This window comes from Condylura cristata, unplaced genomic scaffold (assembly GCF_000260355.1).
Source record: "Condylura cristata isolate star-nosed mole 26May11 unplaced genomic scaffold, ConCri1.0 scaffold00028, whole genome shotgun sequence".
Taxonomy (NCBI): domain Eukaryota; kingdom Metazoa; phylum Chordata; class Mammalia; order Eulipotyphla; family Talpidae; genus Condylura; species Condylura cristata.
The window spans coordinates 27,112,638-27,140,319 of NW_004567129.1; the positions used below are offsets into that span (position 1 = coordinate 27,112,638).

Below are 27,682 nucleotides of genomic sequence, written 5' to 3' on the forward strand. Positions count from 1 at the left end.
GGACGGGTGCGGCGGCGAGGCGGCACCCGAGCGCTCCTGGGTAGAGGATCAGCCCTAGGAGCGTCTGAGGGGCGACCTCGGGGAGGCGGCGGGAGGCCTCGATCCCCTGAGCGGTTAGTCTCCGATCCGGCGCGGGTCGGACTGAGGGAGGCGAGGGGAGCGAGTGCGCGTGCGCACTGGCGCGCGCCCGGCAGGAACCGGCCTAGCGCGAGACCCTGCGCGCGCGCATTCGAAAGGAAAAAAAAAGTCTTCCCCGCGGGGGCCCGCGGCAATATAGGCCGGCGTTGGCCGCCGAGCGCGCGTGCGCGAGCGCGCACAGACGCCCTCCGCCGCCGCTCCCCTCCTCTGGGGCGGTCTAGCGCACCGCTCAGCGGCCCCCACCTCTCCCGAGGCTCGTGCCCTCGGGGTAAGTGCCGCGCGCCTCACGGAGAGGTACGGTGAGGGCCTGCGGAAGGAAAGGAGGAGGGAGGCCGGGCTGGAAGACGGGAATAAACCTCCCTGGAGGAACGAGGAGCGCGGCTCCCGGGTTCGAGTCAGCACAAGACACACCTCCATCCCTCACGCCCCTCAGGGCTGCGGAAGTGCTCTGGAGACCGGAGCGGCAGGGGAGGCGACAGGTGGACTACCATTCCCAGAAGGCGGCGCGGTGTGGCGCCTACTGCTCCCGGCAGCACCTGCGCGCCAGGCTTTTTTCAGTTTGCTGCCGCCTAGGGTGAAACTACAGTGCCCAGGAGGCCACGCGCGAAGCGGCTTGGAAGTGGGCAGCCTGGAAGTCACTCGGGCCACCGGGGCTGGCGGCGTCTCCAGCGAGAGGCGCGGGGCCGGACGCCGCGAACGTGAGGCCCCCGGGGAGGGCAGCCGGGGCGCCCAGGTATGTGGCTCCGGGTGCAAGGGCGGCCTCGAGCAAGGGCGGCGGGGAATCGGTGTCCACTCGGATCCCGACGGTCAGCACGGGCGGCCAGCCGGGTGTAGGCATCAGTTGTGGGGGGCGGCGGCGGCGGCGCCGGGACTCGCGCTCTCCGGACCTGACCGGACTCGTGCCCACATGGCTCAACTTTCCAGGCATGGAACGCCGCGCTGTGCGGAAGAGCCTGGAGTGGGAGTCGGGTAGCCGTGGGTTCGCGTCCTGCCTCTCCCACTACAGAGCTGAGATCTGGGGTAACCGCGCCGAGTTGATGGAAAGGGGGAAGAAGAGTCTCTCTTTTGCTGGGATTCTGTCGCGATTCGGCAAATAGAGCATTTGGCACATGGAAGGCACTTGTTACGCGTTTGCGCTATTGTTAGCTGCTGAGAAATGGAGTGAAGGGATTTTCTACTGCATAGGGTTAGTTGAACGTGTGCTTGTAAAGGTCCGAGTGCATAGTTGGCACTCAATGCAGGGATGCTGCTCTTAGCTGAAATTATCTCATTAGGGCTTTGGTTTGGGAGGCAGAGAGACTCTGGTTCAAATTTAGGCTCAGCCATTCACCAGCTGTGTGACCTTGGGCTGCTGATTTCACTTCTCTGTGTCCTGGTTTTCCTATCCATAGAACAGGCGCTTTCATGGTTCCCCTTTCGTTGAGTTATTGTGAGGTTGCACCGGGAAAACCATGTGTAAAGTGCTTGGAGCAGCAGCGGGCACGTAGTCAGCATTCAGTAAATGGTATACAGCGTTTCCCCAGTGCCTGGGAGCCCCTCCGCGGGTGATGCTCCTGGCTCTGGTCTGCCTAGGTCTGCCTCACCGGCCAGACTCAGAACTGGTTTAGTTCACTTCCTCTTGCATGCTCGGGTTCCTCGTTTGTGCAATTGGGTAACAGCACCAACCTCAGAAGGCTTCTAAGGATTTGCTGAGATTGTATTCGGGAGCCATATCTCACTAAGTAACAGCTCTCATGTATTCTAATTGTTCTTCTTTGATGTTCTCCATCTGGCCCAGAGACTGCCTAACTGTGGGCTGTGACATGACAGCCCTGAGCTCCCCCACACGTTCACTCCCAGCCTCAGTGGCCCATCTGTGAAATGGTAGTCATAGGGCTTCTGTGCCAGGGTTGTTCTAAGGATTCCAAGAGATAATTCACGTGTAGTGGTTAGCATAGGGCTGGGTGCATAGTAAACACTTAATACGGGGATCTTGGTTTTTCTTGATACAGGGCCTTTGCTATTTCTGTTTTTATTTACAGGGATTTTTACTTCACAAAGGTCAAATTGCAAACATACTGCAGTATAACGACCTGAGAAGAAATGGGGTTGACTTGGTATCAGCAGCACCCTTCTGGGCTCTCCCCACCCCCTCCTGCCAGTACATTCTCTCCCACGCTTTATGTACTGGCCCAGCGTTGTGTGCACCTGACTGTCTCAAAGCTCTATTAACCCCCGGCGCCCCCACTCTGTCCACGGGTGACTGTCCCATGAACTAGTCTGTCCAACACAAACGTCTTCTCAGAGCGTCTTGCAAGATGGGCCAACATGGACCCTGTTGCCTAAGCCAGAAACCTGGGAGTCGCTCTTCACCTGGGGCCTTCCAAGGTCCAAGAGACTGGCAAGAAGGTTGAAGCCGCTCTTTGCTTGGAATACCATTTCATTGCCCAGTCTTTGTGACAGGGGCTGAAAGTTCTACCTTTTCTGACCTGTTTCTTTCCTGGCTCCAAGGAGTAATGAATGCAAAACAACAATTGTTTTCCCAAGGGGCCTGGGAAGGCTGTATGGGGCAATGAATGTGGACTTAGCTGGAGTGAAATGACCCCCAGGGGTGGCTTAAAGGCCTGATTTTCAGGAAACCCATTTCTGCAGTTTTCACCTGGCAGAACTGGGCTGGGTCTTTCTGAAAAGTTACACTGTGTCAGTCAGTTATAGTAACTAGTGAGAAGGTGGCCATTCATTCCTTTCGAAGGCAGCACACACCCCCAGGAGAAGACTGGGAAGGGAATTGACTGGAGCTCTGTTTAGGTCCAGTCTGTGGTCGGAAACCTGTCATTGTTTGATGATGGGAAACCATCGTGGTTTCAATCAAATTGAGGGTGGCACTAAATTTACCAAGGTGTTTTAATAAAGCAGTGACTTTAAAAAAAAAAACTTGTTAGTGACCACAGCACGTGGCTGTTTAGCTGTGTGTGGAATGGTCTAAGAGTTGAATGTGAGCCTGTTTTTCAGACATTGCAGTTGTTGCGTGGTAAATCAAAAATGGAATTCAGAATGTGCGGTGATTGGCGCCTTTTTTATTTCCAGCAGAGCACATTTTGCTGATGTATTTCAAGCTTAGGTTTTAAAAAATGATCCCCTGGGCGAGTAGGTTAAGGTAACAGCTTAACCTTGTTAAGGGTTTAACTCACAAAAATCTAAATTAAATGTATTTATGTTTTAATAAGAGAATTAAATGGTCATTTCCTTTCAGGTGTTTATTTTTAGCTGATAGAATAAAGCAGTTGGACCAGTTTGTGCTTTCTTGAAGATTGCTACTACACCTGGTTTTTTTCTTTGTTTATTTGGGGTTTTTTTTGGATTGCTGTGGTTATGGACTTGATGTATGTGTGTGAGAATGGGTTGAATTTGATTGAAAAAAGTCGTGCAAAGAAAATGTCTCTTATTTGTGATTATCAGACAATCAGAGCTGCATTAGGCAAAAAGAGGTGCCACTCTCCACTTTAGAACCCTCACTCCAGAGGTAACCATTTATCCTGACAGTGAGTATTGATTAAGTCTCCACTGTCAGCTCTTGCAGCTCCAGTGGTGAACAAAATGGATCTAGGCAGGCGCTCCCATAACCCTTCCTGTGCTTGTAAGGTTATGTGTGCCTCCTCCTTCACACCCCCCCAACCGGAGCTGCGGCTGTCAAGGTACACTCTTTGTGACTTGACTTTTTCAGTGAATGACAGGCCGTATCACTTCAAGTCATTACATGCAGCTCTGACTCATTCTCTTAACAGCTCGACGCACACGCTACAGTATGGAGAGACCATGCTTTATTCCATCATTCCCTGCTGGACATTTTGGTTAATTCCGGGATTTCTTTTACCTTCACAAACATGCAGTCAGCAAGCCTCTTGGTGCAAGCGTGATGTGGCCTAGTGACTAAAAGCATGAACTGTGGGCAGTGAACGAGACTCCTTTTCTCCTAGGTTTCCATTCTAGCTGGGGAAGCACCCCATAAACAAAGCCATATCAGGTGGTGCTAAGTGTCATGGCAGAAATCACCGGTGAGGGGATAAAGGGTGCCGATGGGCAGCATATTAGAACATAAGAGGGGTACTTTAGTTTGGAGAGTCAGGGGAGTCCTCTCTGAGAGGCACTGATGTGAGCTGAGACCTGAGTGAGCCATAGGCACCTACTGGGCCAGAAGCTGGGGAAGAATGGTCCAGGTAGGGGACCAGCTAGTGCAGACATACAGAGGGGATGCAGCTTACTGCACCACTAGTATCACTGTGGCTGGGGAAGGGTGAATTAATAATAATGATCAGGCCTGCCCTGGTGGCGCAGCGGGGTAAAGCACGGCACTAAGAAGCTAAAGCCACTGCAGCATGAGTTCGATCCCCGCCTACCCCGGAGGTGACCACATGGCCCGGCAGACCTCTCCTGACCCACCCGCTGCTCCCCTCAGCAGTGTACTTTGTCGACCTGCCTGTTCTGCTCCCCACTCTGTCTCTGGCGAAGCCTCTCGCTGCCCCTGCACCTCTGGCCTGTACCCCAGTTATGTATGAACAAATGAATGTATCTTTTTTAAAAATGAGGGTAACAGACCGCTAGCCCTGACCTGGCATTTCCTCCACTCAGCAGTTCACCCTTGCCTCAGTTAATCCTCACAAGAGGCCAGTGAAGTAGATGGGCTTGTGCCGCTCGCTTGAAGGACGAGGAAGTTGACTCCAGACTCCAGCTTTTCACCACATGCCCAACACGCTCCTTGCCAGTGTAGGGAGTGGATGCAAGGCTTCTGTTTGTGGCTGGGAGGGATATTTCGTGCCTCACACACATTGGCAGCGGGAGTGGCGTGGGGATGTTGTGGCATCATTTCCACAGACAAGAAACCACGGAGTCAGTTCCTTTGACAATATTTGGTTGATTCCAAACAAAAACAGTTATTTCACCAACAAAATGGGTTTACTCAGAAACAACAGCGGGACAGTCTGGAAAGCGCTGTTGTGTGGGGGAGCATGTTCACTTCCCCAGACCAAAAACCAGCTCCCTCCTTAGATAACCTTCCCAGGGGCCATTGCTGCCTGACAAGGACCCTCCCTCCTGCTGGGCCAGGAAGCAGCATCGCTTCCTTTCTGAGATGCAAGGCATGTCGGGTGCTGTAGTTTGTTGACTGCGCGGGCCAAGGAACACCTGACTGACTAGCTGACCTCTTTTAAAGAGGGCTGCTGTATATTTTCACATTTCAAAGCAGAAGTCCTTTCAGTAGGGCCTGTCCTCACAAAAGCAAGGGTGGCTGTTTGGCTGCCACACCAGCGCAGGTCACCAAGAAATAAGATGGTGTTGATGGGGGCTCAGCAGCCGACTGCCCCATTTGGGTGAGCTTTGTGGGTACTTCATTTCCCAGGAAGAGTGACTGTAAGCGCCGACCAGCAAAGGGGCTTGCAAGTAGCCAGTGCCGTCCAGCAGCCGACCAGGCAGCACCGGCCGGTGGGAGCCCGAGGACGCTGCTCCGCCCCAGGCCCGTCTGTTTAAGTTTGGGGTGACCTGGGTCTTACAGCTTGTTAGATATGTTGAATGAAGGGCAGCCCTGGTTAGATTTGAGACCAGAAGCGTGGAGGGCATCTTGCATCCATCTGTGAGACATTTCCCTGCCTAGCCGCGTGCCAGGCCTGTGTGCCGGGATGCACACATGCTGGGGTGCCCGCACGCTGGGCTGCGTGGGGGCATCCTAGAGCTGGGATGCCAGCCACCCGGGTGCTCCAGACACATGTAAGATGCGGTAGCAGCCACACTTCCAGAGAAGCCGCTGTGTAAATTCGCTTGCATATGTTTTATTTAGTCCGAGAGAGTATCATTCCAACACGTAATTGGTGTTAAACACGCAGAGATGCTTGGCGTTCGTCTGTCCGCGTGGGCTTCGGAGCGGCGCACGCGTCACGCTCAGCACCTCTCCCTCGCGCCAGCCACGTCAAGTGTGCGGTCAAGTGTGCGTCATGGCTCCAGGTGTGAGGCTCACGTGTAAGTCAGTGTGGGAGTGCACGGTGCTAGCTCACAGGCGCCACCTGTTTGCTCTTGGAGGATTAAGGACAGGTGAGAGGTGAAGTGTTTATCTTATGCAGGTGTAGCTCACCCCATAACTGTCAGAGGCACTCGTTGCATCGCGCATGTGTGACTCGTGTTCCGAGTGACGTAGCAGGGTTCGAACACAGGCCCAGAGACCAGTCTCTTCCGACTCTAGGGCGTGCCCCTCGGGCGTGGGGCCTGAGTTTTGAGCAATGGAAACCACACCAGAAACGCATCTCAGCGGGTGGGTCCCCAGAGTGTGTGGGCACTGGGTGCAGACCTAGCGGACGACAGGCCGGTGCCTTAGCCTGAGAGCGCTTTGCGGGAAGCAGGCTCCCCTCCCAGCAAAGGCAGCTGGGAGCTGGCGAGAAAGCCGAGAGGCGAGAGTGGGCTAGCGCCCCGTGGCGGGTGCTCGTTTCCTTGGGCTAGCAGCCTCTTCCTCTTCACCTGCGGCTCGTCCTCACAGCTGTGGCCTTCTGTGGGAGCTGTGTGGTGTCTTCCTGCCAGCGCCACCATAACAGCGTGAATCTTGCCCTCACTCGGTCCAGAGTGGGGAGGGGGAAGGGGTAGTCATCACAGTGGTTTCCTCTCGTTTCTCTCTTGGCTCAGGGTTCCCCATCCTGGGGCAGGAGGAGTCTGGGCCTCTCACCCAAACTGGGTGGAGGCCGGACACTCTGAGTCTCATCAGGTCCCCAGATGGTGGCCTGGGGCAGCCCTTGTGCCCAGATGATCCGGGAGAATTGGAGCATTTCAAACTCGCTTCGCTCTCACCTCCTCCAGCGGTTCTGTGCCTGGCTGTGTAAGAGGCCTAGGTGTGTGCTGGGGGATGAATGAGACTGGCGCTGCTGAGCTGTTACTGTACGCTGGGCTGCTCAGCACGCTTTTTTGCGGTAACTCATTTAATCCTCACCAGTACTCCTTGGGGTAGATGCTGTTATTACTCCTCTTTCTCCTAAAAGGAAAACTGAGAGCCAGGGAAGTACAAGCCACAAAGCTGGGGAGTCTCAAACCCAAACCCCGCCCCAGAGGCTCAGCTCTTCACCACCCACTCTGTGGATGGACGGATGGACACGGGGGCGGGGGGGGGGCTGGGCTGGGCTGACTGGTCCCAGCCTCTCCACTCCATGTGTGGTCTCTGAGCACCTGCTCTGGGTAGCCCTGCTGTAGCGGTCAGGTCCTTTGGGACCCCAAAAGAAGGCTTTTGGGGTTTTGCTGTGATTCTAGAAGCCGTCTGTAAAATGAAAACGGGGCAGTTAATGTTCGGGAGCCCTTGCTTAGTTTTGAGTGATGACCGTGGTCACTGATGGTAGTGGGCTGTGCCTAAGGACACAGTTCTCGCGTCTTTAAGACGTGCGTTCTGAGACGCAGTTCTGCGCACGAGCTGCTGAGATGCGTGGGCTTTGCTTCGCCAGGTGGAAGAGCCAGGAGTGGCGGGACGAGTGTGTCTGAGGGAACAAGAGATGAAATAAACTCGACTTTGCGTTGCTAAGTGTTGACAGTGGGCAGTGGGGGTGCCCCACCCTTCTTTTCACCTTTGCCTGTTTGAAGTGGCGCATCATGGAAAAAACAAAACAAAACAAATACAAGGAATTTCACTCAGCATTGTGTGTTTCAAGTTCCATAGTACCTGTAGGGGAATTTCCTGCTTCTGTCCGGCCCTTGTGTAATAAAAGGTTTTTCTCTTCATTGTGTGAGTCAGGACTTGGCTCGGGCTTTGGAAACCCCGTCTTATGATGAGGTGTCCGGCAGCAGTGAGGACACCCGTGAGGCTCCCGCTGCTCTGGGTTCCCACCTGGCCTTGGCCTCTGAGGCAGTTTGTGGAGTCCCTCTTGCTGAGATCTGTTTCCCTCCAGCACCTGACTGTGGGGGCCCCTCCCACATTTTTTCCAAAGACTTGTTACTACAAGAGGCCTCAGATTCCCCCCACCCTTCCCTTCTTGCCCTCTGGACAGACAAGCGCAGCTCCTCCCTCTGATGGGTCTTTGTCAAGGCCCCACCTGGCAGCACGTTCCAGCCTTTGGTTTGCCTCCGGGGGCAGTGGGAGGGCTGGGCAGGGAGAGCCCCAGTGCAGTTATGACTTTTGATGAAAGCAAGAAAGGAACAAGATGCTGCTGACGGTGGTGCTCAGATGTGGGGGTCCGTCCCAGCAGGCCTCTCGCCCAAACACCTTTGCAGCAAATACGTACCCTGCACCCTGTGCAGGGCCCTGTTGCACTTGTGGGATCTTTAACTTAGTAATGAGTTGGTGTGTGGTGGAAATTCTTGCGTGGAAGTGGCAGGAAAGAGGGTGCCTTCTCTTGGGGGTGTCAGCTGGGCCTTTGCTTGCTGGGTGTGTAGAGCAGGGTGATGAGAGCTAGGTGCAGATGGGATCCTGCTGGACACCACTGCCCTGGTTCATCGGAGGGCTCCTCCGTTCTCAGTGACCCCTTCTCTGCCACCTTCTTAGCAGGTGGGAGGGAGGCAGGGAAAGTCCTGTGCTCCCTCAGGCTTCCTCGATCCCCCTCCTGATCCTGGGCTTTCTTTTCCTTTCAAAGGCTCCAGGGTAGGTCCAGCATGGAGTGGGCATTGTTGCCAGTTTAGACGGCTTGGTTTTTTTCCATTTGCTAATAGGGCCTCGAACATGTCAGGTCCAAGGGCAGCAAACCCCAAATACTGATGCTGCGTCTGAGTTTTAAACCTTTTTGTTCAACAGGTGTTCACTGAGCTGAACTCTGTTCTGGGGTCCCAGGGATACTGCAGTGGGTGAGGCTGAAAAGGCTCTCCCCTCCCGGCGGTGGGCGAGTCAGACAGGAAACAGCATGAATAAGGGGAATATATACGAGGTCAGATGGCAGCAGTGCTCAGCAGAAGAAATGAACAGGTGAAGGGGCTCTGGGGGTGACTGCTGTTGAAATTTTTTGGGTAAAGATTTATTTATGCGCACAGAACCCCATTTATGGGGTTCAGGCCAGAGGTGTAGGGGTGGTGAGAGGATTCACCAGAGTGGGGAGCAGAACAGGCAGATCGACAAAATACACTGCTGAGGGGAGCAGTGGGCGGGTCAGGAGAGGTCTGCCGCCCTGTGGGTCAGCTCCCCCATGGATCTCCTCTGGGGCTGGGGATCAAACTGGAGCAGTTGCTGTTGCTTGCAGTGCTGCACCTTCCCCTTTTGCTTGCCCCACCAGGGTAGGGCCCAGGTGTTGAGATTTTAAGCAGCAGCAGGGGTGGGGGTGGCCTTTGGGGCAGGTGGCTTAGGCACAGGCCTGAAGGGGGATGGAGGCTGTGTGAGCGCTGGGGGTGTCTGCGCAGAGGGAGCGGCCAGTGCAGACCGAGAGGCTGAGACTGAGTTGGCAAGGGGAGTTGTGAGGCAGGACAGCAGTGACAGGCTTGCACATCCCTAGGGGTCAGCAGTTTGTCTTTTCCCTGACCGAGGGGAAGGTATTACAGGGTCGGTTGGTTAGATTTTGTTGTCTTGAATAGTGACCACACGGACCCGGGGCACAAAGGCAAGGCAGAGGCCACCCTCTGTTTCTCGCTGCCCCCCCCCCCCCCCCCCCCCCCCCCCCCCCCCCCGCTCCTTGATGTTGCATTATTTGAGTGCGTTTCTGAGCCACATTAGGTTAAACCACATGAAATTGCCTCTTTTGGGTCAAGAATGGTTGAAGAGTAGCAATTTGTGAGGTGTAGCCTGTCATCTTCCTTCCCGGAGCACAGAAATCGACCAGTCCTTTCTTGCCCCAGCAGCTGGTGGGCAGCGAGGACTTCACCCTCCCCCACCTCCTGCATCCCTCACCTGTCTTTTCAGTATCAGGCCAAACAGTGTCAGAAACCCCGGCCTCACCCCAGAGCCCCCTACTCAGTCCTGCTGGGAGGCCTGACAGCGGGCCGCCTCTTCCCGCTGGACCTCACCAGGGGCCTGCTAGTCCCTCTGGCTTTCTGTGTCTTGATGCCACCTGTTTTGAAACCACAGAGAGCTCCCTGGGCGAAGGGCACCCAGGACTCTTGCCCCATGTTTGGCATGACGTGGGGGGAGTGCTCTCTGGGGATGGGTGGCACTTGTGGGCATGCTGGGGTGTCTACCAGGTGCCCGCAGGGACCGCACAGACGCAGGATGTGGGAGGAGGTGTGAGAAGGCTGATCTGGACCGGGTGGGGGTGGGGGGGGCAGGGGGTGGTGGGGGGCGGAAGAGGGAGCCCTTCAGCTCCCCTTGTGCGATTCCCCTATCTGGCAACCGGGCTGGTAAACGTAAAGGAGTTACGGATCCAGCTTCCGGGAGCTTAGTCAGGAACTGTTAGCCGGCATGGAAACATTAATAACAGCAACAGAACAGGAGCAGCAGCAGGTGGGTAATTGCTGTGTCTCTTCTAGGCTAGACACTGTGCGCCGTCATCTCTGCCTCCCAACAAGCCTGTGTGGGGTGTACTCTTAGCACCTCACATCCTCCCCCTCTTTTCAGAAGAAGCAACTAAATTTAAATAACTTGCCCAGGGTCCAGCAGGTGGAAAATGGTGGTGATGTGATTTGGATCCAGAGTCTGACTCCAGCCAGAGGCCCCACTCTGAACCCCAGCCAGGTGTGCTTCTGAGGGGACTCTGACCTGAGCAGGCATCAGAGTCCCTGGAGGGCTGGAAAAACCCGGATTGCTGGCCCCACACAGAGTTTCTGATTCTGTAGGTCTGGCTTGAGAAGTTGCATTTCCAGAAAGTCTCCAGATGTGCTGGTGCCCCTGCTTCAGGGAGGATGTTGGGAATGACTGATCTAGGATAATAGGAAATGCATCTGAAATTGACCTGAAAATCAGACGGGGAAATCAAGTAGCAGTGATGCCCAGAGGGAGGGCCAGGGTTGACTAAGTTCCACCACGCCCCTTTCTGCCTTCTGTGGCCTCAGCTCCCTCATGGCCACAGATGACAGCCACAGTTCCAATCTTCACACACACACACACACACACACACAGGCAGAGTGCCGAGCCTGGGGTGCAGGCTGATTTTACCAACACAAAGAGAGCATTGCGTACTTGCTGAGCTGGGAAACCTGCCACAGACCCCCACATCCCAGAAGCCCCTCACATGTCACTGGCCAGCACTGTGACACAGATCACACCGCTGGGATCACGGCCACTGATCGGTCGGGGGTTACTCCCAGGCTGCCACCTTCCTCGCCTGAAGCGCGTGACTGCTGGGAGGAGAGTGGCTACGGGCTTGGCTTATCCAAGCTCTGTTTAGGGAAGGACTGGGTCAGGATAATGAATTGGCAAACCACTGACTCTCTTGCAGGAAATAGCAAAACAAAGTGAAAACCCAGTTCCCACACATTTTGTACTCTCCGACTTTGTTTTATAATTACCTGAATCAGGACATAATTTTTTTCCACCTGATCATGTCTGCTTCTAAGGATGTATACAGAGTCCCTGCACGGTACTCAGCTCAGTCAGTGGAAACCAAATACCTTGTTTGAAAATTCAGGGAAACCCAGGCTGGGCGACAAGGCCACACGCAGGCGCAGCTGGCAGGGGCTCTGCTCCTCGCCTTCCCCACTTCAAGCTGCTCTTGCAGAGGCTCCGTTTCCCCACCCTGAGGATGCCTCCAGGGCAGTGGGTGGGGTGGGGGGTGCAGGTCAAGCGCCCCCCCCAGTAGCTGGCACAGTCGCCCTCTCCTCCCTACAGTCTGTGATCGCGACCATCTAGACCATCTATTTTGCAGACTGAATTTCCTGTGGATGCGTGTTTCACAGGTGAAATTGGCTGCTCTGCTGGACTGGGGGGCTGAGAAATGAAGTGTGAGGGTACAGGCCCAGATCCCTGATAGGCTCGAGCCCCTCAGCCCTGCAATGTCCTTATCTGTGATGTGGGGCAGGTGACGGTATTGCCCTAGATGGCTGAAGGGGGTCACTGCATTACAAAGCATGTCCAGGGAAGAAGGCTACTGGGCCTTGGCAACAGCGAGCGCCTGCTCCAGGCTCTGTCTACTGTTCTTTCAGTGTTTTGTGCCAGTTTCTTCCCAGGAGACTGTAAGCTCCCTGAGGGCAGGGTCTCTGTTTTTTGTTGGCCACTGTATGCTAATAGGACGCCTGACTCCGAATTCTCTATGCTTTTTTTTTTTTTTGGTGGATGGAAAGAAGGGCAGTAAGAATTTTATTATACTTCTTTCAGCTGCCCAGAATTTATAGCCCTGTTCTAAAGGAATAAGGTGAATCTGGTTGAATCTAAGGCAGTATATACCTGCGGCTGGTAGACAGCATTTTATGTGGTTGGCTAAGCACTCACCATAAATCCTTCACGGACTCCTGACACTCATCCCATTTTACAGGTAAAGAGACTGAGAGGGAGTAGGGGGCTCGCTTCTCTTCTGGAGAAGAGATCATATGCAGTGTAAGAGCCAGACCTGTGTCCGGGTGAACGCCCCAGCCCAGCACTTTCTGCTCTGTGCCCCCAGCCAGGGACGTCTCTCTTCCTCTGCTCTCTCGCCTATAACTGAGAAGGGGAATACCGTACCTTCTTAGAGAGTAGCTGTGAGGTTGGGGATCACAGGAAATGCTTAGAACACTGCCAGCCTGTGCCCAGGGAGCACTGGGGCCGCCGCTGGTCGCCTGGCGGGGTGGCGTCCAGCAGCCATGCTTAGTGGAGAGCTAGCTGCCTTGCCTCTCCGGGTGGCTGGGCCTGCAGGGGAGAGAGCCCACCTGTGGCCTGTGAGGCTGTGAATGAAGCAGGCGCCCCGGGCAGGCGTGGGCACAGAGCCAGCCCTGCCTGCGCAGAACAGGTGGCCGGTTCTCCTATCTGAGGTAACAGGCCCGTGTCTTTGTTACCTTTGTGCTTTCTCTTCATCTTAAGCTCATTCAGGCTTGCCAGACCACATGTCTGAGGAGTAAGGAGGTCTTTTACTCCCTTCCCCAAAGGGACTTTGGCAAGACACCCCTCTCTGGGGGCGCCTGCCTGTTGGGAGGCCAGTGTCTCCTGGGGATCTTCAGCTGGTGCCTGAAGTGGGCAGAGAACTTACCCAGCAGCCTGCAAGGCAGGTTCCTGTTTCCGCATTCCAGAACCCCAGCGGGCTTGGGGGTGGGGAGGGGGAGCAGCACCCCAGGGGGCCCTTCTCCAGTCCCAGAGCTCACATTGCAGTCACCTGCCTGCTTTGGGGTCAGGGCTGTTCCCCACCTGCCTTTTAGGTGAGTCCGTGGGCTCCTGAAGTTGCTGGAGGGGCTTGTCAGCGGCTGAAAATTTACACGGAGCTTCTCCTCCTTTTCCAGGAATTAGGCTGGTGGCTTATTTCCTTTCTCTTCCCTCCTCTCCCATGAAATGTTTACCTGCCTGCTCCTAACTGTGAAGAAGGGTTGGGTGGAGTGTTGAGTGACTGAGAAGAAAATGGAGGCTGTTTCTCCCCGAGAAGCGATCTGGATCTGGTTAGCTGAGTTCCTGCGGGAGGCAGACTGCTGTGCCACGCTTGGGGCCCCCCAGCCTGGCATGGCAAGCTGGGCACCCCCTTCCCTCTCTAGGCCGCATTTGCCGCATCTGATGAGATGGAAGTGGGAGCAGTGCCCAGCTGTCAGTGGAGTCTGGGCGCCGGGGAGTCAGTGTCCGCTCTGCACCCCTCTTCCTGCTGCTCCTTCCTCCACGCCCTGCCTGAGCTCAGCTCTCACTTCTCCGTTGCGGCTGGGTGTACTCCTGCTCCTCCGGCCTCCTGCTTCTCCCTCGGGCCCTTTGCCCTAGCTGTTCCCTCTGCCTGGAACAACGGCTTGTTGTCCCCCCAAATGTCACCTTATCTGTGAGACCTCGCTCCTTATTAAATAGCTAGCACCTTCTCCATCACGCTGTAGCCCTTTTCTCTGCTGTGGTTTTCTTTATAGCAGTTAACACTTGACATATATTTATTATCCGCCTCCCCCTAACCTCCTCCCAGCTGCCCGCTCCCCCTCCCCCCCAACAATGCTTCATGAAAGAACAAGGACTTCTGTTTCTACCCCTGTAGAACCGTTCAGGGCATGTGCTAGGTGTGGGGTCAGCTACTTTGTTTTCAATGCCTGACACCGCAAGAAGTCATGGCTGTCTGGGGCGTTGCCTGAGGATGGGTGCCTGTCCCCACATGGGGTTCGACTAGCGTGTCAGTCGAGGACTGGCTTGAGGAGCCCACACCTGGGTCTGGTCCCCACCACACACCTTCCCCTTGGCCGCCCAGCGGTGCTCGGCTGCCTGCTGCGTCCAGCCCTGCGGCTTCCGTCCTGCTTCCCCATGCGGCTGTGCAGCCTGGCCCCTGCGGCAGTGCGCCGGGTGGCCTCGGCGTCTGTGGCAGGGAACAGGCAGCCCTGGCCCTCGTGTAGAGGCTGCACGCAGGTTAATGGATTCAGCGGGGCGGCGTTGTCAGAGCCACCACCCTGATGGACATCCCCACGGACAGGGAGAGCTCGCCGCGTGGGGTTCCTGCAGGAGGGAGATCAAGGGATGCCTGGGAAGTAGGAATTAACTGGCCGGGCACAGTTTATCGGTCTCTCCTGCTTTAACAGGCAATAATTCTTGTTCTGGGGCTGAACAGGTTTTAATTAACTGGTGAGCTCAGATAGTCTGACTGTGTAATAGCTGACACCTCCTCATCTGTTTTCTGGCTCCTGGGGTCAGCAATTGATTCTGCAAAAATCTCCTGGGCAGGGCTTCCCAGGCACCCCCAAGCATGGTCAGTGGCCCCCGGCTTTCTTCCTGGGGCACGGCACGGGGCTGGGGCCTGAGGCCTGTGGACTTTGCGCTGTGGTTCAGCCATCACCATGCCTGGGGCCTGCTGCTATGTTAGGAATGTGCAGACTGCTCCTGCAGTGTGTGTGCCCTGAGTTTCAAATGCGGGTTTTAGGGTGGGGAGCCCTCCGGGTCAGCCATTGTACCCGACCTTCAGGTCCTGGCTTTGCCCAAGCTCTGGGCACAGTACTGATCTCTGGGCCTTAGTTTCCTCTTCTGGAAGTGAGGCTAAGTACTAGTAACGGCATTAAGTGGGCGTTAAGTGAGCATTCAAAGCGTGGCCACGTGACCTCGGTAGCCTGCTCTAGTGCATCAAAAGCTCCTAATAAGTGGGGATGATGGTTTTTATGGATTGATTTCAGGTCCCTTTGTCATCATTTTGTGGGTGCTTACCCTCTTCCTCCTCCTCTGGAGTCCTCCCCTGTCGGCCTTCTCCCTCAGCCGGCAGCAGTCAGCCCCCACTTCTGCAGTGTCCACAGTCCTAGAGGGGGACAGTCCAGTAGGGGATGTCATTACCCTCAGGTCCTGCTGCTGCTTTCCTCCTGCGGCACCACCTGGGAGTGCCTCCAGATTCCAATCTCCGTTCAGATTGGCTCTTTTCGTGGCCACGCCCACGGGCGTGGGCGGGCCTGTGCTCTTGGGCCAGCCATCACCAATGTGCATTCCCTTTGTTTCTGTTTTTTCCTTCCAAATTATTATTTTTATTGATAGCTTTCTTTAATTAGATTGCAGGCGTCCAACCTGTTCAGCCACCCTGTTAATTTAAGCTCTAAACCACTGGGAATGAATATGAAGTAGATTAGCTTTAATGATGCCTCTTGTCCAGATAGGAGATAGATTTTCCAAGGGTTCTCACCAGGTCTGGCACGATGTTGAACCATCGACTTTAAATGCATTTTAATTATAAAACGATGAATAAATTCAGTGCCCTTAATTCAGATGAGTTGTGCTTAATGCGTGTTTATTGCAAAATGCGAGTGAAGTTTTATGTTTTTTCATATTCGTAAGCTTTGTTGGAAATCAGAATACACAAGAGAATGTGTAGGGATTTGGGATCAATGGGCATATTTCTTTCTTAGCTGGTGCTTGTGTTAAAGAATGTGTTTGGCTGCATGAAACCGTACAGTGGTGTACCCAGAGACAGTTTTATTGCAGTTCTCTGTTGCTACATAATGAGCCACCCCAAAACTTTGTGCCCGAAAATGACAGGTTTATTACTTCTCACAAGTCTCTGGTTGATGAGAATGCATCTGGATAGCTCCTTTGTTGGGCTTGCTGTTGGGGTCTCTTTTGTGGCTCTAGTCAGAGGGTGGATGGGGTAGGAACATCCAAGGTTTGACTCACACGGCACCTTGGGGATGGCTGGGCCCCTGTGGTCTCCCAGCCACCGCTCCGTGACCTTGGCAGTCAGGAGCCAGGTTATACCGCACGGCAGCCCCCAACCTTTGTTGTCATCTTAAGGTACAGGTCCACGAAGGCGAGTGAGCCCAGGTTTGGGGTGGGAGGATGGCAGAATACTTGAGTTTGGGCCATTTTTGGAGACTGGCTACCTCAACTTTCACTTTCTCACAAAAGGAGATCTACAGAGGTCAGTGGGACAAGGCAGTACTACAGCTTAGCACCTCTCCAGGCGCACAAGATCCTCTGTCCACATTGCTGTTCTTCGCTTCATAGTCACAAAGCGGCTGCTCGGGTTCCAGCCTCACGACCTTGTTTCAGACAGGGAGAAACAAAGCTCTCAGGCAAGGAGACAGGTGTCTGCCAGGGAACCCGAACCTTCCCTGAAATCCTAAGCCCATGTCTGCTTGTTCTCTTTGGCGTGAACTGTTTGACAAGACTACCCCTTGCCATAAAGAAGTCTTGGAAGTGCGTTGGTTTTTTTTTCTATGTACATGTACATAGCACCTGAGGACAGCTGTGCACTCAGAAGTGCGTCGTTAGGCACTTTCATCCTCAGGTGAGCATCAGTGTCCTCACTCTCTGGGGAGTACAGCTACTGCATGTGTAGGCCACATGGAGGGACCGTGGCCTTCCATGTGTTCTGTTGTCGTGTGCCGGCTGACTGTGTCATGGGCCAGGGAAATGTAGTCTGTTGAACATGTCTTTGATCTTGGCTAAAGATCAGATTCTGTTACTCAGTTGTGGGTGAAGACTTTGGATTAGGCATCCGGCAGCGTTACCAGTTCTGAGGTGCCCAGGTCTGAGGTGTCCAGTTCTGAGGTGTTCCTGAAAAATGGCTTTTAAAGGAGCCGTCAGGTTGGAAAGGAGGCTGAGTGGACCGTGAGAGAGGGCAGTGTGGTAGGGTGCTGTTCCAGACAGGCGCTCAGGGAAGGTTTCCTTGGGGTGATACAGTTGCAGAGGGAGGAGGGAAGTGGGGGAGTAAGTGGGTCTCTGGGGGGAGAAGACTTGGACAGAGGAAAGGGCCAGTGAAAGACCTGCGGTGAGGCTGTGCCTGGCTCACTCCGGGCACGCGAGAGTGGTGAGCAGGTCTCTGGGGAGGAGCAAGGGGGGAGGGGAATGAGAGCAGGGGTGACCAGGTGCCCCCCCCCCCCCAGCAGGCCCCGGTGGCCACGCTGAGGACTCTTGGCTGGAGCCAGTGAAGCTGCAGCGGGGTCTGAGCGGGAGGAAGATGTGATCTGCTGATGAGCACTTGGCGGTGAAAGTAATCACCAGCTGTCTTCCGAGAGTCACCTCTGGACACCCGTGAAAAAAAAAAAAGTAAAGGCTTTCACTCTTACTCACGGTCGCTCTGGTTTTCTGCACATCCGCCCTACCCACCCACGCTGGGTTGCAGACGGTCCCTGACTTAGGATGCTTTGACTTGTGCAGTGTTTTGCGTTATATGAAAACAATGTACATTCAACAGACTGTGGGAGCACAGCACCATGCTTTTGGGGTACTGAGTAGCCCAGGAGCCCCAGCTCCAGGCCAACTATGTGATCCCACTTACCCCCTAGGAATCTGGGTGTACTGCCTTGCCAGAGATGGCTTACAGTATTTTCAATTTACTTTGGGTTTTCAGGATGGAACCCTGTCATAAGTCCAGGAAGAGCTAAACTGAGCCAAACAGCTCAGTGTTTATCTGTAAAAGATAAGGTTTCTTTTGGGACTTCACAAATGCTGCTGTTGTGATGACTAAAGAACTGAAAATAATGGGTAGCCTCTGTGTTTCTCGTCTTCTCTGGAATTCCTTCTCAGAATGGACGTGTCCTCCTCAGGACCCAACGAGGCCCACTGCTGGGTTGGGTTCACCCACCTGCTGGTCTCATGCCACCTGTGGCCCCACCCTGCCCGCCCCCTCACCACCTCACCCCTGTAAAGGTGTTTGTTGAGAGAAGCCTGGCACTTGCGCCTGCATGTCCCATGGCTGGGGCCTGGCCGGTGGTGTCCCGCGGCTGGTGGCTAACCTTTCTTCTGTCCCTGCATCTCCAGTGAGGGGGTCGTTAGGTTTAGGGGCTGGGTCAGATTCAGGTTTGAGATGCGCACACGGTTGGGAGGTGGGGGGAGAGTCCCCGCCGATGCCCGCATGTGCGCCCTCGGAGGCGGGGAAGCCCGTGGTCCACGCGACTTGGTGTCGTGACCGGCCGACGCAGCCTACACCCATGCTTTCATTTGGGATGTGCAAAACTCATGACATTGTAATTCTGTCCTCTTCATTTATTATCTGGAGTATTCCTCTAGAGAGAAACCTCCCTCATCTATTATTCAGTTATCCTGAGGGTACTGCCGCTTTTGAACTTCTATTTACATTAGAAATGAGTATTGAACAATTGGCTGGTGGTTTCTCATTCTGCTGGCAATTTTCCTTTGGTGAATCAAATCTTTGTTTTCCTTCTGCTTTTGTTTGTGTGTTCATTCATTTCATATTTACGGGTTTCTGCTGCCGCTCCCGCCCTTTCTTAGAATTGAGAATAAACAGATAAGCCGTCTCAGTCATTTCATTGTGTGGGCGCCTCGGCTGCAGCCTCACCTTTGGCCAGGTGTGCCCGTGAGCGCAGCTGGGGACGAGACGCTGAACTGTTGACACTGCCACTTTTGTCTTCTCACTTTCATGCCCATGCATTTTCATACCCATGTATTTGCCACCTGGTGGCTTCTGGGGCCATCTCACTCTGTACCTGGGGACTAAACCTTTATGTTTGGGGCAAGGGGTTTTTGAGCACATGAATTGCTCAGATCTGAAACTCCGTTCCTGGGAAGAACAGTGACCAGGAAGGCCAGTCCTAGTAGCCTGGCCAGGCATGAGCTTGGCCCCCAGCCACTGCGGCGGGTCATAAATTCTTTAGCACTAGCAGGTCGAAATCACGTGGGTGCCTTGGGATCAGTTATTATTTTGCACCCTACCTAAGGGCTTTTTTCCCTTCCAGAGATTACACTATATACTCTCTGGGGAGCAGGGGGTGTGGGGGGCCCGAGTGGGGAGGAGAGAATTTGATGTTACCGTGTAGCATTCACTCATTCCTTCAGGCACTGGCTTCCTCATTCGGCACGGCCTGAGAAGCCCATCCCAGCGGCCTGTACATTCAGGTTGAAGTCCACAGATGATAACCCAGCAAGCAGATGGGTATGGCAGTTGCAGGCGGGGATGAATAATGCTGGGAACTCATTAAAGCAGAATAATGGTGAGCGGAACACACCTGGAAGGTGGAGAGGACCGTGGGAGGCTGGATATGTGGGTGTTGCGGGGGAGTGTCACTGGGGAAGTGACACGTCAGCTGAGACTGGAAGGTCCGAAGGGGCCACCTTGGGAAGGCCTGGAAGAGGCTCCCTGGCAGCAGGAAAGCAGGAGCGGGTGCGGAGGCAGGGGTGAGTTTGGTGTCAGGGCCAGCCTGGCGTGGGACTTGGCCTTTATTCTGAGCGCCATCTCTCCTGCCCTCTGGCTACTTTGAGGAGGACAGATGGAGGAGGTGGGAGGGGAGGTGGGGCCATGAGGGAGTCCACCCGCCTTGGAGAGAGGGGTGTCCGACCAGGCTGGCTGCTCCAGCCAGCACTTCAGAGAAGTGTGTGGCCCAAAGGGAGTGGCCAAGGTGACGGTAATGACGGCCCAGGCCTCCTTCAGCATGGGCTAATTATATGTTTTGCTTAATTCTCACTGCATGGATTCTTAATCCTTGTTTTGCAGTTGAGGAAACTGAAGCCCAGAGAAGTGAAACCCTTGATCCTTGTCTCACAGCCCGCTGGGGCCTTGGAACCTGGGGAGCCAGAGCTGCAGGGTGACCTTGCTCCCCCTTTCTTGCTCACTGCAGCCACAGCTGTTAGTTCATGATGTTGACACAGCCTGTGCCCAGGAGGCCCCAAGCGTGCAGCCCGCCACGGGAGCAGGAGGGGCTCCCTCCACAGTGTGGCCCTTCTGCCGGCCCATGCAACCAGGTCCGATCACCTTACCCTGCAGTGCTCACTACAGGGCAGAAAGCAGAGTGTGGTTGCTGACACATGAGTAACTTGACACGGACCAGGCAGGGTGGACATGGGCCCCGGACTTTGAGCTGTGGAGCCTGCTTCCCTGATTGCGCCTCCTTATCTTCCCTGGTGCTCTGCAGGGAAGGGTGCGCTCTCCCCCGGGGGCGTGTGAGGGGCTCTACCAGCTGGGTGGCTTTCTCCGGGGTCCTCTAGAGAGGCCTGAGGCTTGTCAGAAAGGCGGCCAAGGCTTTGGTTCTGCCTCTGCTCACCAAGCACCCTGGATTGACACCGACAGATACCAACCATTTCCCACTCCTACTTGCATTTGCATTGTTTGGCAAAGATTTTATATTGGTTTTCTTTAATTAATTAATTAAAAATATATATACTATTAAAAAAATCGTTGCAGATGGAAAACTGGTTACAGATGGAAAGCAGAAGCCACACACTGGTTCTAGAACAGCCAGGTAAAGCAGGCCCCCCTTCCCGTCAGGCACCCAGGGGACCCTGAGTGTGCCCTTTCGGGACTTGCTGTGAGCAGTGATGGTTCGTCGAGAGCCTGGACTCCAGAACCCTGCTCCCTGGCTTCAAACCCCGGGTTTGCTGTGCCCTGACTTGGGCTCGGGGCCTCAGTTCCCCCATCCATGAGATGGTGGTGGTGGTCCTTCGGCGCACACGTCATTGTATTCATGTGTCAGGGTTGCGCGCATAGGTCGCTGTTGATTGCAGCACGCATGCGCGAGGGCACCGGCGTCACACCCCGGTGCGCTCTGTGCAGCTCACGCTTGGCCTAATCCGTCCTGGAGAGTCGCCCGCGGCCAGAGGCCAGGGCTGGCCACATTCTTCCTAATGACTTCACAGTGTTCCATCCTGTCAGTGCCCTGTTGTTGGACTTACTGGGCTGTCTCTAGTTTCCATTATTATAACTCTAACATCTCTCACACAAAAACCTTTGTTCGGTCCTAGGTTTTCCTTAAGACAAAGTCTTGCAGTTGCAATTACTGAAACAAAGTATATAAATATTTTTAAAGACTTGCCATTTTTATTGCTGACTCCTCTCCTGGGATCTGGTTAATTAGCCATGTCAGTTTCCTTGTTAGTTGCCCCTTTTTCAAGGGATTATTTGCATTACTCCCTGATTTGTGGGGGGAGTTATGTCATATTGCAGAAGGGAATCATTTTGCTGTGTGCCCAACTTTGTATTCCTAGATCCTTGTTACCTTGGAATGTTTTTTGTTATTAAACACACTGAGCTCTTTCTTGCTTTTAAGCTTTGACCTTTAAGAAGAGATAGATCCATGCTCTTCCTGATTGTTTTATGACTTCATTTTTTACAACCAACACCTGGAATTTGGTGTGAAGCGCGGAATACAGATCTTGAACCCACCGTCCGCCCACCCCTGCCAGCCGTTGAGCAGATGTCCCTACAGAGTTGATGAAGTAACCCGCCCTTTCCATTGCCTGGGGAAGCGGGGTGTGAGCGAGCCCTGGTCTTAGTGTTTTAATGTCTAATTTTCAGGCTTCTGCCCTCGCTCGTGGAAGCGGATTGGTAATATCCCCACTCAAAGGAAGCAAACACCAAGAGCTGACTTGACTGTCCGTGTCCTGCAGGGAGGCTCGCTGTGGATTTACTTAGTAACCAGCCCCCTTAGTTCTGGTGGGCTGAGTATTTGCAGCAGTTTTCCCTGCAGGTTCTTGCCAGATCTCCCTTTTGTCCACTAATATTCGTCCCTGAGTGCGCCTTGCTTCAGCTGTATGTTGTAGGCCGGTTCCCGGCCCTGTTGCCCCGCACTTCCAAGACTAACCAGGGCAGAAGCTGGCATCAGGGGTGCCAACTTGAGTACAAGCAGCAGTGGATAACATTCGGGGGCTGATAGTTAATAGAAAGATGGGGTGCAGCATTGCAGCTACAGCAGCTGCGCAGCCCGGGCTTGGTGCGGGCCTGGCTGCCCAGTCTGGGTCTGGATATGAGGAGACCTGATAGTCCCCTTCATACCATGGCTTTGCCTCCTTCTGGCGGAGTAGGGGCCTCACCTCCTTGGGCCTTAGATCCATTTTCTGCAGAATGGAGTAATAACAGCCCTTACCCTAGGTTTCTGTCATGATTAAATGATCTGTGTCGAGTGCTTTGAGTCGTGGTTGGCATACAGTAAGCGCTCGAATAAGCGTGAGTCACTGTTCCTTTTTCTGATGCTCCTTTTTCTAATTCCAGGGCAGTGTTAAAGCATCCAGGAAATGCACTTAGAGAGTGGAGGTTAGATATCGTCCTCGGGTATTTCCTGAATACCCGATAAGGCCCGCAAGCGCTCAGACTGGTGCAGGACTCAGGACAACCACGGTCCCCACACTCTGGAGCTGACCTGCAAGAGGGTCGGTGCCCACTAGCAAATAGACCATGGACCATTTAAGGATCAGGATGTGCTGTGAAGAAAGTAGGTCAGGGACAGGTAGAGGGTCGGAGGCCACTGTTTTAGCTGAGGTAATGTGACAGAGGTGGCCTGTGGTCTCGCCCTGAAAGATAACGAGCAGCCATGGAGTCCCTGGAGGAAGAGGATCCCAGACAGCAAAAGCAGGTCCCAGGGGAGGAGCTGCGCAGCGTGTCCAAGCAGTACAGGGCCAGTGTGGCCAGAGGGCAGTGAGGAGAGGACACGTGAGAGTGGCAGGTGTTGGTGAGGGAGCCAGGTAGGAAGTTCTGAGCCTGGGTTCTTTTGCTAGAGAATACCAGAAGCCTTGTCAGATTCCCCCAACCCAAGAGAAGTCTAAGGTGCCACCTTGACACTGCGACCTCGGGATCGGTCAGCACCGGTAGGCCCCTTCCCACCCTGGCCTCTCCTTTCATTTCCGCCCCTCTCTAGTTTCTGCACACAGGGATGTCTTTTAACTCTCACCTTTTGGGGGGATGGGGTCTCCAGTTCCCAGCCTTGACTGTCTTCATTCCAGGACATGGGGTCTGATTGGCCCATCTTTGGCCACGTGGCTACTTCTTGTCTCATTGAGCTGTGGCCAGACGGACAGAAAGAGTGACGCACACACCTCATAAAAGGAGGCCCCACTTTGCTCTCCTGGCCTGGGACATCATTTCCTCTCTAGGTGTGAAACATCATCTCCTTGTGGCTAAGAACATGGGCCAGATGATCAGAATTCAAAGTTAAACCACTTGCCAGCTCTATGAGCTTTGCTTCCTTTTTTTTGGAGTTACTTATGCATACAAGATCTGGGGTCCAAGCCAGAGGTGCAGGGGGTGAGAGGATTCACTGCAGACAGTGAGGAGCAGAACAGGCAGATCTACTGAAATCCACTGCTGAGGGGAGCAACAGGGAGACAGGAGAGGTCTGTTGAACCCATGTGGGTCCCCTCCCTGGCCGGGGATCGAACTCGCGCTGCAGAGGCTGCAGACAGCTTCATGGTGCAGATGCTCCTCACGAGGGCCTAAGCTTCCTCACCTGTACAATGAGGATGATAAAGATTTCTACCTCAGAGGGCTACTAAGGGCATTAAGTCAGTAAATGCGAAGCGAGTTGCCGTGAGCCAGCTACACAGGAAGCTCTCGGAGAGTGCTCAGGAAGTTTTAGTCATCCTCACCATCATCGTCCTTTTTCCTTCCTGGGCCGGATGGTGCTCTCTAGTTTAAACAAGGCCTTGGGAACAAAGAGCCTAGAACTGACCTGGCTCCACCAGCAGTGAGCCTGAGATCTCTGCCAAGTGAGTAACTGCCTCGTGAGGCCTTGGTTTCTACGTCTGCGTAGCAGGCAGAATGACAGGCGGATGGGGCTCATTTGCTGCGTGTGTGTTTACTGTCTGAGGTTTGGATGGTTGCGGAAGTTGAGGAGCTCCCAGATGTCTGGGCTCAGCGCAGCGCTGGCGAGTGCCCGATCACACCAGGATAGCTGACTGACCACGGTGGTCACGTAGCGACCTGCCTCTCCTCCCTCACAGAGCTTGTCCAGCCGCGCTCTCCCTGGCGAGCGCTGCATCTCTCCATCCATGTAAGCAGGTCCGTTGCCCCGTAGAACTTCAAGCCCTGCCAGCAGGAGTCCAGGTCTGCCCCGTCCCCAGTGTCCGGGGATGCAGCGAGAGTGGGCGCCAGGGCGGGCCCCCCATCTCCAGGCACTCCTGTGCTGCTCGGCCACACCCAGCCCCAGACAGTGACTCTGAACTCTGCCTGGGAACCGGCAGTCTTGTGAACAGTTGGGGTTTTCTGGCTTCGCTCCAGGGGCGTCCGTTTGGACAGGTGTAGCAGGTGACCATCTCTCCGCTGGTTTGCTGGCCCAGCCACTTCTGGGTTTTCCTTGTGGGAACTATTCTTGCGTCGTCCAGCCTGTCCATTCTCTGGGCCCTTCCGGATGTAGAGCACTAGCAGTAACTGGGTGTGTAGTGAACTGGAAAACGGAAGGGGATAGTAGTAGACACTATAAATTATACAGTGGTTTACACACCTAAGATAACAGGATCATGTCACTGTCACTTTCTGATTTCTGTAATTATGCTGTGATTGAGAGAACACTTCCATTGTTCTTCAGAAACACCCACTGACGGCTGGAGTGGTGAGAAATAAGAACCAGTTCATGGAAAGGGGGAGGCAAACCATTGCTAGTCGAACACTCATGGAAATGACTGAAATGTTTATTTCTTTACAGTTTTGGTATATTATCATAACAGTGCTTTGTTGGCAGAGTAGGTTTCTATTTAAGAAATCAGTGCTCCTGTGCATGCTTGAGAAACAGGAATAAAAAAGAACAAAAAGGCTCCCGACCTTGTGGAACACGCTGTGGTTCAGAGTGGGACCCTCAAGACCATCCAAACCCTTGTGCCCCTTCCAGGAGGGGGGGGGGGCTCACAGGTCAGGCCAGGCAGCTCAGAAAGTAATGCACATCTCTAGTCACAGCTGCAGGAAAAGGGGTGTTTTCACGCTACTAGGGACGCTGAGTTTGAGGCATAAGCCTAGCGCTGCTGGGAAGGCCTCTGCCCGAAGGGTTAAGCCTCTCTTTAACCAGCAAGGCTCTGCCCAGCCTGTGGCCTTAGCCACAAAGTGGGCTCAAGTGAATAAAAGCAGGGCCTGGATCTTCTCGGGGAAGTCATCCCTTTCCTGCCTTGGTTCATAAGCCTGGCTCATCACTTTGTGTTTTAGGAGAAATTTGGTTGCCTCTTGAGCTTTGTTAGCATAGTGCTTCAGCCCGTGTTTGGAAAGAGCTGGATGTGTAGATCGTGTTGAAATGTTGCTTCAGACTCCGAGCAACGTCAGTACTTGAAAAGGAATTTTGATAATGGTGAAAACTGTTTGAGAGCGTAATTAGTCACTGACTTAGTCTGAGGTAATTTATGGAGAATGCTCCTCTCACGTGTGTGTGTGTACCCACATTTGTTTAGAGGTGAAAGAAGGGCCACAACCATTTTACTTGAGTGAAAGGGAATCTTTTGAATTGACCCATCGGGCCAGAAAATCCCCTTTGAAGTGCTGTCTCGCAGCCACTTTGCTTTTCAGGCCCCTGAGAGCTGCGTGTGTGTGCGTGGGGCAGGGGTGGGGGGGAGAAGCGGACTGATGGCTCTAACTCCAGGCACACGTTAGGTTTGCCATTGTCTGAAGTCTCTCCCTCTCACACACTCACACCGTACCCAAGCTGATCTCCCGTAGCGCAGCCGCCGGGAACCACGGCCGCAGTTGCCCACGATCCCTCCGATTTACATTGACGCTCACCACGTATTCCTGTTTGTGTCACCACAAAACAATTTTGATAAGCCCATCCGTCCTTGCACATTGTAAAGCTGAAGTCCAGAATAATTTTATAGTGACGTCAAATTTTTCTTGGAAGAGGGAAAATAGTACAAATTTTGTAACATAAGATGAAAATTTACTTGAACTGAAGTATTTTATGATATGGTTAGAATAAGCTTTCACTCTCCTCTGGTGGTCTTAGAGCAAAGCCATCCATTTCAGCAGATCAAGGTGACTAACCTGTATTGCTTTGACTGTTCAGAATTTAGGTTACCCTGGCATGGACCAGAATATCCTGTTTATAAATCCTGTTTATAAAGTTTTTTTCCTTTCTTTCTTTCTTTCTCTCCTTTTTTTTTTTTAAAGATTTATTTATGCTTACAGAACTGGGGTATAGGCCAGAGGTTCAGGGGTGGTGAGAGGATTCACCAAAAACAGAATCGAGAGCAGAACAGGCAGATCGACAAAGTATACTGCTGAGGGGAGCAGCGGGCTGGTCAGGAGAGGTCTGCCACGCCATGTGGGTCACTCCCTGGCTGGGGATCTAACTCATGCTGCATTGGCTTTGGAGAGCTTCATAATGTGGTGCTTTAACCTGTTGAGCCATCAGGGAGAGCCCACAAAGTTTCATTTTTACCATTAACAGAAAGATAGATACGTCAAGAAATAACAGGCATGTCTGGAGCTTAAGGAGTTTTATTGTTCATTAAAAATCACTTCCTTGAAACCCAGTATTTGACATTTTGTGTTGTTTGGTTATATCTACCCACCACCACCCCAGCAAGATGCAGGTGGGGAATGGGCATTTGAGAAAGCGGGCTGGTTCAGTGTGTAGGGGTCTTGTGGAAGCTGAGGTCTGAACATTTTCACTTTGTGCTTCTGAGTTCTTTGGAAGTCCCCGTGCACCCCTGGGTGTAAGTAATATCTAAACCTGAAGACTATACCCTGCAAGAGTCGTGAGCACTTATGGTCTTATGGAGCAGGAATTTCCGCGTTAGGTAGATTACAGAAAGGGTTGACAGGCTCGCCATCGCCACCACCACCTTTGCAGACCAGTTTATCTCACTTCCTGGCTCTGTGGATTCTGCCCTGGCGTGTAGCCTAGCCTGGCCCCAGGAGTGCACCTGCGGCCCCTGTGTCCTGGTTGGACAGGGCAGGGTCTGAAGGCCCAGAGGCCGGCACCTATGTCAGTAGCCCTGGCAAGTCTCTGCTGTGTCTCATGCTCAGCTGGCATAGCCAGCGCACCTCTTAGAGATAACAGACTGTCCTGAGAGCGTATAAAATGCTCAGTGCATCCCTTTCTGATCGATAAACAGTTGACATGGTGCTGAAAAACAGCTGCCTTCACACGGCTCCCTGCCGCCAGCGTCTCAGCTTGTGTCCCCTGTGCGCGCCGAGGCCACGTGTGGTTCTGATTCCCACAGAGATGGAGCCTGGAGACGTTTTGTGCTCATTATTTTGTTTAAAGTGTTGTATTGAGTTTTTTAGAGAATAACTTGTTTTCACGCAAAAATTAAGTGAAACCATACCAAGGACTCTATATGCTACATGAAGCTTGGGTATTAAAAGCCAAAGATGCAATTTACTAGGAAAAAAAGTTTAATCTAGAAGACATTCTTTGCAGTTGGCACCTGGCCCGTATTAAACGCTCATTAAATGTTTGTCATTATTCTTGGTGTGGTGTAACACCCCTCAGCCTCTGA

At 53.6% G+C, this 27,682-nt stretch overlaps 1 protein-coding gene across 2 annotated transcripts in view; it reads left to right on the forward strand.

The window, feature by feature from the left end:
• The first annotated feature begins 796 nt into the window (after nt 1–796).
• The window catches only part of SIPA1L3 (signal-induced proliferation-associated 1 like 3), a 168,984-nt gene continuing 142,098 nt past the window's right edge, over nt 797–27,682 (forward strand). For both annotated transcript variants that reach the window (XM_004690584.2, XM_012730738.1), the window contains exon 1: nt 797–871. The gene's annotated coding sequence lies outside the window, so the exon portion shown is untranslated. The remainder of the gene's footprint in view (nt 872–27,682) is intronic.